This window comes from Geospiza fortis, unplaced genomic scaffold (assembly GCF_000277835.1).
Source record: "Geospiza fortis unplaced genomic scaffold, GeoFor_1.0 scaffold111, whole genome shotgun sequence".
Taxonomy (NCBI): Eukaryota; Metazoa; Chordata; class Aves; order Passeriformes; family Thraupidae; genus Geospiza; species Geospiza fortis.
Genome location: NW_005054321.1, coordinates 159,728 through 173,847, shown reverse-complemented (window position 1 = coordinate 173,847; position 14,120 = coordinate 159,728).

The following is a 14,120-nucleotide window of genomic DNA, read 5'->3' as shown; positions in this document are numbered from 1 at the left end:
ATCATCTCCAGAAGCATCCTGGTGAAGATTTATTTTGAAGGAAACAGGTTGTCTTATATCAAAAGCGAATGAGACACAGCATTATGTAATATAGCCAATTGAAGGACCAAGGAGTGAACTAGGTAGCTAAATAATCACATGTGAAGATGCCATATAAATAACAAGTAAGAATTTATAAATTTAGTCTCTGTATAACATGGTCATATCAGTCTAAAACACTAGAAAATCTTCAAGTTTCCATAGAACTCTTGTTTTCACGCCTTAGGTGTTCAGCTGCTGTGAGCAGGGCACTTCTTTCCATAGTGCCTGTATTATTTGCTTTGATTTTCTTGATGTTCAGTAAAGTCACTGAACATTCTTTAGTACCAATTCTCAGCATACTCAAGTCTGAGTCAAGGAGTTTGTTGAACCTTTAGTAAGAAAGATAAGCTTTCAAGTCGTAAAAAGAGTTTACAGGTCAAGAAAGGGATTTTTGTATCTCCTTTGTTCATAAACTGATTTTAACTTGGCTATCAAACACCACCAATGAGTTGTTTCCAGAAAATGCTGCATTTTATCTTGTGATCTCTTAAGGAGTCAGTTACCCCTAAAAAAGCACCCCATCTTTGCCCCACAGTAATGCCAACTACAGTATTTCTGAAAACTTTGTGACCCAGCTTGATTCTTTTGCTTCTTATAAGTGAGAAACAGCTTCATCTACCTGTGGGATGGCAGCTCTGAGGCTGCATCTTAGCTTGTTTATTATTTCACTTCACTCATGCCTTCATCCATTAATTACAGGGAATTATTAGACAACAGAAAGTGGTAAATTTTCCAGAATTTTTTCAGACCTGAAAGTTCAACTGGACAAGTGGAAAAATATGAAGACCTGTAGAATACAAATCACAGTCTCTATCAAACACTGTTTAAAAACATGGTACATCATCACTGTTATTATGAATGTGTATTTTATAGCTGTTAGGTATGTCATTATTTTCATTGTAAGGATCAAGGACGGGGTTTTACACAATACTAAACTTCATATATAAGTATATATTTTCATATTGTCCACATTTCAGGATGTCTCACAAGTGTTTTGTTGTCAAAATCAATGATTCAGCTCCCAGAGAACCAAATTTTCTTTTTCCATCAGATTTCTATCTACTACAAACACATTTCTTCCTGGAAAGAGTCTGTATAATCCTACACTATTGAATTTGCAGCTATTATATATGTGTACAAATTGAATATTGGTGGCTAAAACAGAATTAAAAATAATATTATGACATGTTCTATCATTATTCCTCTATAGTAATGCTAATTTTCAGAAGACATTTAGATGCGTGTTAACCCTGTTCTGTGAAAAAAGTATTTTCCAGGAAATTGCATATAGAATTACACCTGAAATTTTCAAAGGAGGTAGGAATCTGACTTTTAAAAAAGCAATGTGATATGGTCTGCAAGTCGCATTAATCTAGTGCTACTGGTGTTTTATATCATATCTTCAAAACAAGAGAGAGAGTTATGATTTTTTTGGTCTCAACTGATGCATGATTTTTATGAGAACACTCATATATATCATTCAGTTTTCTAAGCAATGGGCTATGAACTACCTAAGACATTATGAGTATCTAGCAAAAATTTCCATTTCCTATCAACTCTTTTATACCACAAGGTTATTTGCACGTATTGAATGAAACACTTTAGGATAACCATAAATAAAATAGAAAATAATTACAATTCTTCAATTAAAATTTCTTCCTACTTTCTCAGGCATTCTTTATTTGTCATCTATTTTGATTTGCTTCGGTCTGCATCATAAATAACACTGTGAATTTATAAATGACTGAGAGATCTAACATTCACATATCTAAGATCACTTTTCTCTATCTAGTTTCTGTTTCTCTGTGTTCTCAATTTTCTTGTTCATTTTTATTCCCTGTTTCTGTGTTCTGCTTTACCAGTAGTAGACTGATCTATTTTAAAATTAGAAAAAAGGACTTTGGGAAGAAAGGGTTACAAGGGAGTCTCTCACATAATGAAATCTAGTCTACTTCATTGCAAGTAACCAACAAACAAGAATATTTTTTAAGAATATTCTCCACTATTCATAGTATAGATGCTGTCACTTTTCTCTGTGCATAAAAAAAACCTGTACCCTGGAGGCAAATGAAAGACTACAGTAAAGCATCAGAAAGCACACTAAGCTCCAGGAAGAGAGCAGAAACCTTATGAATCTCAGAGTTATCATATCTTAGAATGGAATATGTTCACAAAAATTCCAAGGTAATTTTAGGATATTATAAAATCTGTGCTACAGAAGAAGGTGAAGTGGCACCCAAGTGGCAGTCTGAGCTGGGGATTAAAAACTTTCTCTTTTATTTCAGAACAGCAATCCAATGAAGATAGAAAGAGTAATCAGATCAGGTGTATACATATTGTTATTAAGTGTGACTAATAACCACTGTCTGGAGAAGAAGGAAAATAAAAACACACAAGAATTAGAAAAAAAAGTTTAGTCTTAGGGTGGAAGAACTTGAGAACTCTCCCCTTTCTTCCTGATTAATACTGACAATCACACTGACAGATACATTGAGATTTAGGATTAGTGTATACTTGAAAAGATATAGTGCCTTTTTCAAGCCATAGAGGTATTAAAATCACTGGATATCTGAAAATTCAAAGAAGAACTCTTAGTTTGTTCCCCTATTTATTGAAATATAACTTCAAGAATGCCTTCCATAGTTTTTTTCATGAGTACTCCTGCCATAATTTAGTGACCACATCAATCTGTTTCTTTCAGACTGTTTTCACAGTTAAAAATTGCTTTTTTAATTCTGCAACTTACTCTTCCAAAAATAGAAGAAATTGTAATAACTACCACTTCTGAAGGTTTAGAAAATACTATAACTCTTATCAAGGTCAAAGAATAAAAGTCCTTGATTTCTTATCCAACATTTTGCTACTATATATCACAGAGCCATAGGAACCCACAAAAATTTTGAAAAGAGATGTTGCCAGTCAGGAAATTAATGCTGTGTTTTAGATGGTGAGTGTAGAATCTCTTTCAGAACTATTGGACGTGTTGGAGGTGTTGATTTAGAGGCCAGACATTTTTTTTTAAATTTAGTTTTATTTTTTGCTTCAATAAAACAAAAAGGTGATTATTTCAAAGCCACTAATATTAATAACAAGAGAGTAACAGGTACTTAACTTCCTTAATTTAAATTAAATATCTATTTGTCCCCCAGCTTCCTTTACACATGGCTTTACATATACAAATAACATCAAATAGCAGCATACAATCAAGCAGAAGCACCTGAAGCCTGGAACATTTGATGATGCAGGTAATGATGACAATTAAAAATAAAGACACAGCTGACACTTGAAGAATGGTTCGAATTTTTGAGACTTCTACTATGAAGTTCATGTAGCCTCATAAACTTACCATATGGTTACCTCTTGGGGCATGTCTACACTAATTGGTTTATCTAAAACTGAGATGCATTGAAGCAAAAGCTGCAGTGTAACTGCTCTGATGCAATTGCATCTGAGATAACTGCCAAACCATGGTACTTCTCAAAGTATTACTTCTACATGAGGGAAATTTATCTCAAAGCATGTGCTCAACCATGGGGCATACATTTGATTTTTTTTTTTTAACTGATGCCTTGTCCTGTGCACTGTGTGATTTTTTGCTACAGAAAGGAAAAATACTCCAAGTACACTACTCTTTAGATAGAAATCATTTTACCATTTTTATTCATGCCATGGGCCTAAAAATTCATAAATAAGAAGGTTTCCTTATAGGGTTCTTAGAGGAGCATGTAGGACAGATGAGGAATGCAACAAAATTTTCAGGAAATGTGTTTTTTAGAAGAACACAGAGAAGAGGGAGTAAGGATTTCTTTCTCTTTATTTAGAATTCTCTACCATGCATGCTGCAGCCTTGCACTTAGTATCTGATTAACAGACAGATTTGAGTAACGAACAAACCAGCAACTGTGGGGTGACAGTGCAGTGTACCTTCAGGAGATGATTATCTAGCAGGCAGCGAGGCAGTGGCCAGAATTAGTGCTCAATGCAATAACTGTTAGAGGAAAACCGAGGACTTTGCTGAAATCTGGGAGGTAGAGACCAAACAATGTGACTATCCAGGGAGCAGCTTGCCTGTATATGACATCCCCTGAGGGCAAATTATCTTCTATGTTTTTTACTCCACTGAAGAGTGAATATTTTGTCTATAGGAAGGCACATTAGTATGCTGTACCTGTCATCATGACTTTTAAAATTTAGATAACAGCATATCAACAAATTTTTCAGGGAGGTCAGTAGATCTTCAGAATTTGTTTCTCATCATCACTGAGGGACCTTACGTAGGTTTAGAGAGACCTCAAGTCTATGTGAGGGGTTGTTATGCATTTCACATGAAACATACTTGTATCGTAGGAGAAATGAAGGCTTCCTGTCAGGAAAAGGACTTCTTTGCCTTTCAATAAAAAATATCAAAACAATACAGCCCAAGACTAAAATCAGCAAATGGAAATAAACCAAGTTGTAATCATTAATGTTTTTCTAAATAAGATGTTAACACAAAACGTCAGTCCTCTTAGAGATTTTAGAAGACTGATAAACTTTTTTCTTTGTGCAGATAGGTTCCATGTTTGTGCTAAGGAGGAAACACAGTACTTTATCTAGTTAAATTTCTGTAAGAAAAAACCAGAATTGAATAGGTCAGAAGCTGGAGTTAAGGAATCACTTCCCTAAATAAGCTGAGGATTAAAGTAGTAGTGAAATAAACAGGCAGTCTGTGTAGTCTGATATAAATCAGAGGGCCTAAAACGTGTATGATCCCCCTTGTAAACTGGTTTCTTTGTCAGGTAGGACTCTAGACACCAAAGCCTGATTCCACTCTGTTGGACTCACATGAGAAGTATAGGAAGACCTGAAATAAGAAAAGACAGATGATGGATAAAAACATTGAACACACATTTCAGGTATACTTGTTTTTCATAATCCTGTTCATCAGCTTTGTGTTCTTATACTGATCAATCCTGCATCTGCCAGTTAGGATTTGTCTAATTAACATGAATCCTATTCTGTCAGATGCAGGGTAAGATTGAATTCCAATCTTATTATTGGAATATATCTCCTTGTCCCACAAAATAAAAAAGTAAAGATATCTCCAGAGGGTTATTTTGACAGGGACACAACCATCAGTTTGGAAGCTAGTGAAAGACTTTCAGCCTATTATTTAAGAATGTTTTGTAACATTTGCAAAATTTGAAATTCCATTTTTCATTCCCTTTATACTCTATTATAGATTTTTCAATGATATGATAGTAATTTCGTAATGAGATAGAGACAGGTATGAAGGGCAGCAATAAGCTTAATATGATGTCTGTGCTTTTGGTTTTCCTGCCTGTTTATTCTGTAGATAATGCTCATTTCATTGCAAGATTGTAAATAACATTGCTAAGGGATTATGGATAATGACCTTGAATATTTTTTGTTTTGTTACATTTATATCTCAGTTGATTTTGAAAGACCCAATATTTTAGTGGGAAATCACTAAATATTCTCTAACTTCTTGAATTAATAACTGTTGCTACCAAAATTTGTTACTTAATTTGTTGAACAGCTATGGTAGAGAGTCTGCTTTACTACTGTTTCACATCCAAAGAAATACGCTATGCTCAAACTTGTGCGTTTTTCCCTGAGTCTGCCTTGTTTATATCTTCAGACTGTTAAGACTGAAATAATAATACTGAATTTTGAATTTGACAAATGAAATGAGGAAGCTCACCACAAGGACTGGAAAAGGACACCAATGTGTTCAGACATGTTCTAGATGCATCTTCATGGTTGGTGATAACGGATCTGAGAACTGGTAACTTTTCTCAGGTATAAAGCATTGCAAGTGCAATGTTAGAATCCAAGACTGACAGAGGAATACAGTTTTAGATTGAAAAACATATTTGGAGAGAATTTCCATTATATGCAATTTATTTTAGTGTAATCTGCTGCTGAAAAGGGTATTTTGCTGTCTTCCACCTACTGCTGTTTGCTAATTTTTATTGCTGCCCCTGTAACTATTTAAAGGGCATGACATCTGGAGAGTTAGTCTGGCCTGTTTTGAAAGTAATAAATTAAAACTAGTTTTCTGTTGAATTAAGAAGCTTAATATCAGAGAGTATGAAGAGTTGGAAGGGAACTGTGAGTATCAAGCGCAGCTTCTGTCTTCTCTTGCTTACTCATTCTTGTTTGCTCCAACACAAGTGAGAGGGTTGAGGTGTGCAATCTAATTGTGAATCAGGAGCAGTTTGCATATTTTGAAAAATTTAATCAGCTCTCCATAAAATTTTCCTGGATCATATTTGGACTGGAAATGAAAATACAGAATAGAATAGAATAGAATAGAATAGAATAGAATAGAATAGAATAGACCCTTTCAGTTGGAGGGACTTTCACTTGGAAGATCTAATCCAACTGCCTGATTGATATAAAAAAATTAAAGCATATTACCAAGAGTATTGTCCAAATGCCTCTTAATCACTCACTAGTTTGGGAGTTTGACTGACCATTTCTAGGGAAAGCCTATTCACTTCAAACTGAGGCAGCAGCAACAACGAATCACCCCTTTAGCCCAGCTGGTCATGCTAAGTTTGATACGTTCCAGGATGCAGTTTGCCCTCTGGGCTGCCAGGGCACAATGCTGACTTCTATTGAGCCTGCTGTCCTGAATCCAGCACTGTCAGGTCCCTCTCTTCAGGGCTGCTCCCCAGTCAATGTCCCAGTTTATACTTGTGTCCAGCGTTACTTCCTCCTAAGTTCAGAATCCACCATCCTGTCAAATATCATGGAATTCATTTCCATTAACCATAGCCCAGTGGTCAAAACTATCTAGACCCTTCTTCAAGTCTTCTTGTCCCTCAAGATGGAGAACAGCACCTCCCAGTGTAGTATTATCAGCAAACTTATTAATAGTGCCTTCACTGTCTAAGCCCTGCTGTTCAGTTTCTTCTTCACTGAGTGCGCCACGTGCCAGCTCATCCTCTAGCTGGATAACTGACCAGAAGGATGCTGTCAGAGACATTATTAAAGCCTTACTAAAATCCAGAAAAAATACACACGCTGCTATGTCCAAGTGTGACCTTATAATAGAAAAATGTTAAGTATAGGTCCAACATTTTTAGACCACATATTGCTAATAACATATTTAACAAAACCGTTGCTAACTGGTGTAACACTGGTCAGTCTCAACCCTTAGACTGGCCTTTCATGTCTTCTCCCTGCATAAATGACTCACAACTCTGTACACTTCCTGCGAAGCCTTGCCTTTCATCCCTTGCCTCCCAAGATCATACAGTTTCTTCTTTCCCTTGAGCTTCAAGAGGACTTTCCTGGCCTGTCAAGCTGGTCTTGAGCTCTGCTTGTTTGACCTACAACACAACAGAACTGACTGCTCCTGCGCTTCTAAAAGGGGTTCTTAAAGGCTGACCAGCATTTGTGAACTCCTGAGACCTCAAAAGCATTCTCCTGGGATACTCTATTAATAGCTTCCTGAATAGCAACAGCTTAAACTTTGCTCTACTGAAGTTCAGAGTAGCAACTCTGTTATCCTGGAAGTGAATGGAAATTTCCTATTTTGGCAGATAGAATTAATCTTTTGGCCAAAATTGACCATATAAGAATAGAAGGGGTAGTAAGCAAAATCAATAAGAATGTCTTCAATTGTATGTTAGATGACATACAGGATTATTCCATTTTAAATAAATGAATACATATTTTTGCCTGGCAATAAAATGACTATAAAATGAACTGGCAACAGTCCCAGTCTGCGCTTTGTCTTAGGATTTGGTACTCTCTTTCAAATCAGCACCAAAAGGAAGCTCTGTGCATTTCATAATTATGAGATATTTCTCTTACTTTTACTATGTATTTTTTTTATTATTTATCCATATAGTCTTGTGACAAAAAGTGAGACATATGATAGATAACTGAAAATAGACACCCTGCTCAGAAGTCATAGGAGCCAAATTAAAGTTCTGCAAAGACCGAGAAGTAAAGGTCTTTATGGAGCAGAAGTTTTGATGGGAACACAAACACCAGCAGGTAAGAACTGTCATTACACATATTTCTTCTGACCAAGGGTGGCTTTTTTTTTGCTTGTGTGTATATTAGCTTCCACTGAATTTAAAACTGTAAAGTTTAATATCTGAATGTTACAATTCATTGGACAGTATGACAGTCATTAACACCACTTTAGTAGTGGGATCTCACTTGTGTATTACCACTATGGTAATATGTTCCAAGCATCCTGCTCACTAAGAAAATAAAAGAAAAGTAATTGTGGCAAGCTAGCTATTTGCAGCTAAAAGGATCTAGAACCTTTTTGGACAAACAGGGTCAGATAAGCTATGCTTGAAATAGCATCCTTTGAAAAAATTCTTACTAAAGCACCCAAAATATTATTTTATACAAAAAAAAATCTCCAAAGTTAATATCAAATAGTAATTTAATTGCTACTTAGGAAAACCAAGTGAACAAGAACAATATTGTTCTAATTGTAGCTGGATCATATCTCTCACCTTAAGATTTGTGTTGCTGTTTTCTTAAATGCAATAGAATTAAATTGAATAATGGTGTACAGACCAAAATAAGAGTTCATCTTTCTTTAAATTTATGCTGCGGGGTTTTGTTCCACTCCATGAAGCCTACCAAAAACTCAGTGAGCAGTAACATTTAACCTTTAAAATAAATTATCATTGAATTATATTAATATTAAAAATGTCTTTTATGTGCAAGCAAGGTACCTGGAATTCAGATTTTAAAAAGCAGTGGAAGCACAAAAGAAAATCAAGAAGTAATCTAAAACCATAGTTGCTTTGCAAATTAAGGAAAATGCACAAACCCTGGCAATATTGAGTATACAATATTTTTCCCCATTTAAAAAATATGCTGATGTACCTAGTAAAATTAGAATACAAATCTTATAAGTAGATTGTTAAAAATATAGAACTGCTTAAAAATATTTTTGTCACTGAAGCATATCCTTAGATTAAGTTTTAAAGTCTTTGCTTTCTTCTTTGTTTTCACTTGAATAGCCTGCACTTTGGGAAAAATGTTCTGGCCCCACTGAAGGCAATGTGAGCTTTTGGAAAGCAACGGGAGTTCCTACCCTACAGCTCTGTAATGAGTTCAGTGCAGCTGAAACTCTGCATCTCCCTGAGACTCAGTCAGGTCAGTGGCACTTCAGGTCAATGCAATGGACCACTAGCACAAAGGATATTTCAAGATAATTCCCAAAACATCATTCCTGCAGAGAAACTCAGATATACTTAACTTTAATGCTGACTTCAACAGGACAAAGAATATTTATAAGCTTGCATGACTTTGCTAGATGTTCAGGAGAGAAAATAGAGCATTTATAAGAAACTCTACTTTTTTCAATATATAATCTAAACATAAACATTTTTTTTTGAAGTAAGGAAATGTATGTTCAATGACTGTCTAGTGTTTTACTACATATTTAGACTGACCACACTGGCCATACAAACACATATTTAGTTAAAATTTAATGAAGATAAAAATTATTTACAACAGTATAAAGTCTTGAATTCCTGATTTTGGTGTCTCACCCTACCACTCCCAAAAGAAAAAGAATAAAGAAAACCTAACCAGAAATAAACAAATCCCCAATCACCTGATACTTCAAAATGTTTAGTTTTGGATTAAGATGAAAAGCCAAAAATTGTACTCACTGCTGTGTTATGTTTCACGTTAACTTTAAAGGAGCAATTGTTTCACATTAAATTTCTGTCATTTCTGTAAAACCCGATCATATAAAAGATTAATGTGTTACAGAACAGTACTATGAAATATAACTATATTTGTAGCACTGTCTTTCATGTTTCATTTTCATGCATTTAGCACCTTGGCCTAGTCATAACCTTTTTTATATGGAATGTCATCATATATGTTCTGGTATAATGAGTACGTCTTGCCCAAACATCATGAGGTAGTGCACAGCTAATGATGCTGAGCATAACACTTATTTTTGGCTTCCAAGTGAGATGCATAATTTAAAATTTTCATCTCTTTCAGCTCCCTCTACAGTCAGCAGAGATATTGTCAACTCCAGATAGGGTTACAGTATGTCTGTTCTCATTCCCTGCCTGCTCTTGTCTTCTGAAGCTAGTTGGTGTGAAGTCATTCCCTCATCTCTGAATGGCAGCTTCTTCTGGAAAAGAGAGTGACTGTAGGTTTATCTTGTGTTTAATATATCAAACAATAAGCAAAATGTTTTTTAAAATATGAATAATTTTGTTATTACTATTTTTAATTTACTAAATTGTTTGTTTGTGTGTTTGTTTTCTCGTAATATCTGATTTGACCACAAAGATACATATGAACAGTTTTGGTTCAGGTCTGCCAGGAAAGTTTAAGGCGGTTTTTTGGTCGGCTGGTTGGTTGGTTTTGGTTTTTTTTCTCTTTCAGTACTGTCATTACTCTTCTGGTTTCTATGCTTAGAAGCAAAAAAAGTTATTGTGAGCAGCTTTGTTTTTCACGCTGAGTTTCACATGAGAAATTTCACTGTAAGCCAAAACCAATGCCTCTTCAGTGAGCTGTACAGATGTCAGGAAAGTCAATAAGACTGTTTTGTCAAATGTTGATGTTTTTTAAGACAGCAATTTCAATAGAGCTAACATCCTTGGGACTATCAATATAGTACACTTTGCAGACCTGGAGGCATCTACTAAGAACACTTTAGTTCTGGAGCATTGTTTTTGGATGTTTGAGCATGGCACTTATCACAGTATGTCTCTGGTCTAAAGAAATCCATGAGATGTGCATCAGTAAACTATCATTTCTTGTTGTGGTCTGAGAGCATGGCCCTTGCAAATTTATTTACACAGGCTTGATCTTGGAATGGGAAAAAAGGCCATCACACAGAAGGAGCACCAAGTTAAAGCATAATGTTTTAAAAGGCAAAATCACTTTTCTTCAGTGAGACTTTGGTTTGTATTCATCAACTGATTGTAAATTTGGTACATTGTTATAATTGTGCTATTAAAAAAGTGCACAGCTAGAATATACCCAAACCCTGACAACATATACCTTTACATTTTAAATACAGAAATTACTGTAGAAAATTTTAAAGTTCAGAAAAATTTAAGTATATTTTAAATGGCATAATGAGTGAAATACATGCTTTCAGGAATGGATTTATTTTAGGATACAGATAAAAAAAAAGAATGTAGAATTTAAACATGCATCAGCATATACATGCACTTATTTTCATAAGAGTGATACTGGAGTTATGCAAACAGAAACCAGTTGATAATTTTGTCATCTAGGCTCACCATACATTGACACTTATGCATATAAAACTTCATTAATAAACTTGGATTTACTCCCAATTTATATTTGTGCTAGTGAAAAGAGAATCAGACCCATTGATTTTGTGACAAACTGCTACTATTATTGTTTTTTTAAAGGTGTCCTGCTTTTAAATGAATGTAAGGGTTGATTGCTTTCATACTGCATACTTACTGCTTCCTTCTGTCCTTGACCTTTATCTGAGAGACAAAATTTCAGGATGACTTGGCAAGAGACTTTTCAGAAAAACTTGCACCTGGTATTCTGCAATTTTCCTTTGATTATTATTTCACAGGGAAAAAAAATTAAAAGAGAACAAAAAACCAAAGCAGAGTAGAATAATGATATTATAATTTATATATATATATGTATGTTCAATCAGTTTCAATACATGTATACATAAAAATGACAAAAATAGATAAATGGGAAGTGTTTAATTAATTCAGTAAAACTTGTTTTATTTGATGCATCAATTTCTTCAGAGGATTATAAATCTCTGTTGTTGCACTGGTTTTTAGAAAACCAAAAAGATAAAAAACCTACTCTCTTGTCTAATTTGCACAATAGTGATTGTATATTTAAACAGTATAAGCAAGGGAAGATGGTTTTCAAAGTCTACTAGTGGTTTTATAGCTGTACATTTTGAAATTTGTCATCTCATTGTGATCTTATATTAGGCCTTATCCAGAGTTACGGCAATATGGAATTTGTCAGGAGATTCACAAGAAGAATCAGAAAGTGCACAGTGCCCATGCAATGCAAAACCTCTCACTGGTTGGAAAAACTAAGGATTCAAGTTTCAGGCTTGTCAGCCTGCGACAATACGCAAGTCACCACTCATCTGCAAGTCTGTCCATCTCTCTCCAAGATTTCTGATCACCTACCTCCCCTGTACTTAGGCTAAGCTACTTGTTCCTCTGTTCAATTAGCTAGGACCTCTAGGAATGAATTGCCCTTAATTTTACAGTCTTGTTTTTTTAAAATTTGCCCCTAAAAGTCAGGACCAAATGTTCCTTAAAGTCCCTGCATATCTTCCCAACATATTTTCCTTCCTTCCTTTCAATATATTTAAGAGCAATATTTTTTTTACCTTTGTCCAAACCACTATGAATCTTTGTACATTTGAATACAAAATGTCCATTGCTGCTGCTTTTTAAATAATTGCCAATGGGTTTGATTTATTTTTGCAAGAACGTAGCTTTTCATTGTAAATATACTACGAATTTTCATCATGAACAAATATATAAAATAATTAAAGGTTAACGCCCTTACAAGAAATGTATCAAGTCTTTTAAGTATAATTGCTCCACAGAAAATTACCAAGAAACAGTTGAAATGCATAATTTTTAGAGGAAAAGGGTGGAAATATATCAGATTGATCAAGCATTATTTCCCCTTAAATAATCCATGTTGACTATTCCTGATGACCTTATTTTCTACTGCATGTGTTGTGATAACCTCCAGAATGGCCTGTTCCATCACCTTTCCAGGGGTGGAGGTGAGGCTGACTGGCCACTAGTTTCTTGGGTCCTCCTTCTAGTTTAAATACATTGCTGACCAGAACAGATTAATGGAGTTCCTACCCTAGAAATTTACTGTCACAGTCTAATTTCTCTTTCAATTTTCACTGAAAATTCTTGTATTGCCCAAATATTTAAATCTTTCTCCAGGCATCATCTCTAAACAATATTCCATGCAAATGTATTCTTACTGCTTTTGCAAAAATACTAAGGCTAAGACTGGCAAGTCAACACCAATATGTTATATCTATTTTCCTGGCTTTGTTTTGTGAAAACCTGTTAGATTTTTAGCTGAGATATATGTTTTAGATACCATATACCATTATTGTACATTAAGATGTCATAATAAAGATTCTGCAAGTTAACTAATTACTGCATTTCTTTCACCACAGCACAAAAGAAATCATGTGAAGGAGCAAATGTGGGATAAAGGCACAAGGGGATAAAAAAGGGTCTGGCCATCTGTAAACAGTGTGCTGGCTAGAATGTCTGACTGTGCCCTGCCCTGGTTAGTGCAGTCTGTTCTGTTTTCTAATTAAACACCATTTTTAACTCATTTCCTGAGACAAGTCTCTCTCCTATGCCCTTGAGTATTTATGGGGCCTGGAAAGGAACCAGCTTGTTGTGTGCCCAAGGTGCCAGCAGCTGGAGTGAGTGTGGGTGCAGGAGTCAGGCTGTGCTTGCTAGCAGAGATCAGGCAGGTAATTCAGCAAAAAGGTGACATGTCCTGGGAGCCAGAGGTGTGAGTAGGTCTCTTAGAATGAGGCACCTGGACAACAGGGACAATGACAGATTGTCAGTCCTACTGCCAGAGAGACAATGGAATCTGGGGGTAGATGGAGAGACCTGTTCACATGTGTGTGTAAATCATAAACTCCCTAAAAGCACTGCAACAGCCTGCCTTTTTTTAGACATGATCCTTTAAATGCTGCAAGTTTCTCTTGAGAATTGTTGAGAGAGATAATCTGTCAAGATAAACCACGAGAACATGTTTCCATATTCCTTTGGGCAGATTGTCTGACTTAAATGTGGAGGACCACATCTAGTAAACTCCCTAAGGAGGTTTTTACCACAGCTACTTGTAATGTGGTTAGATTTAGAATACATGAAGCATTTAGGCAATAAGAGCTTCAGAATATTATAAAGTGCAGGGGGAAAAATGCAGTAGATTTATCTGATACAAGCAGAATTTGCAATGAGGATGAAACATCCTAGAAATGTCAATTAATGATGAGTCCT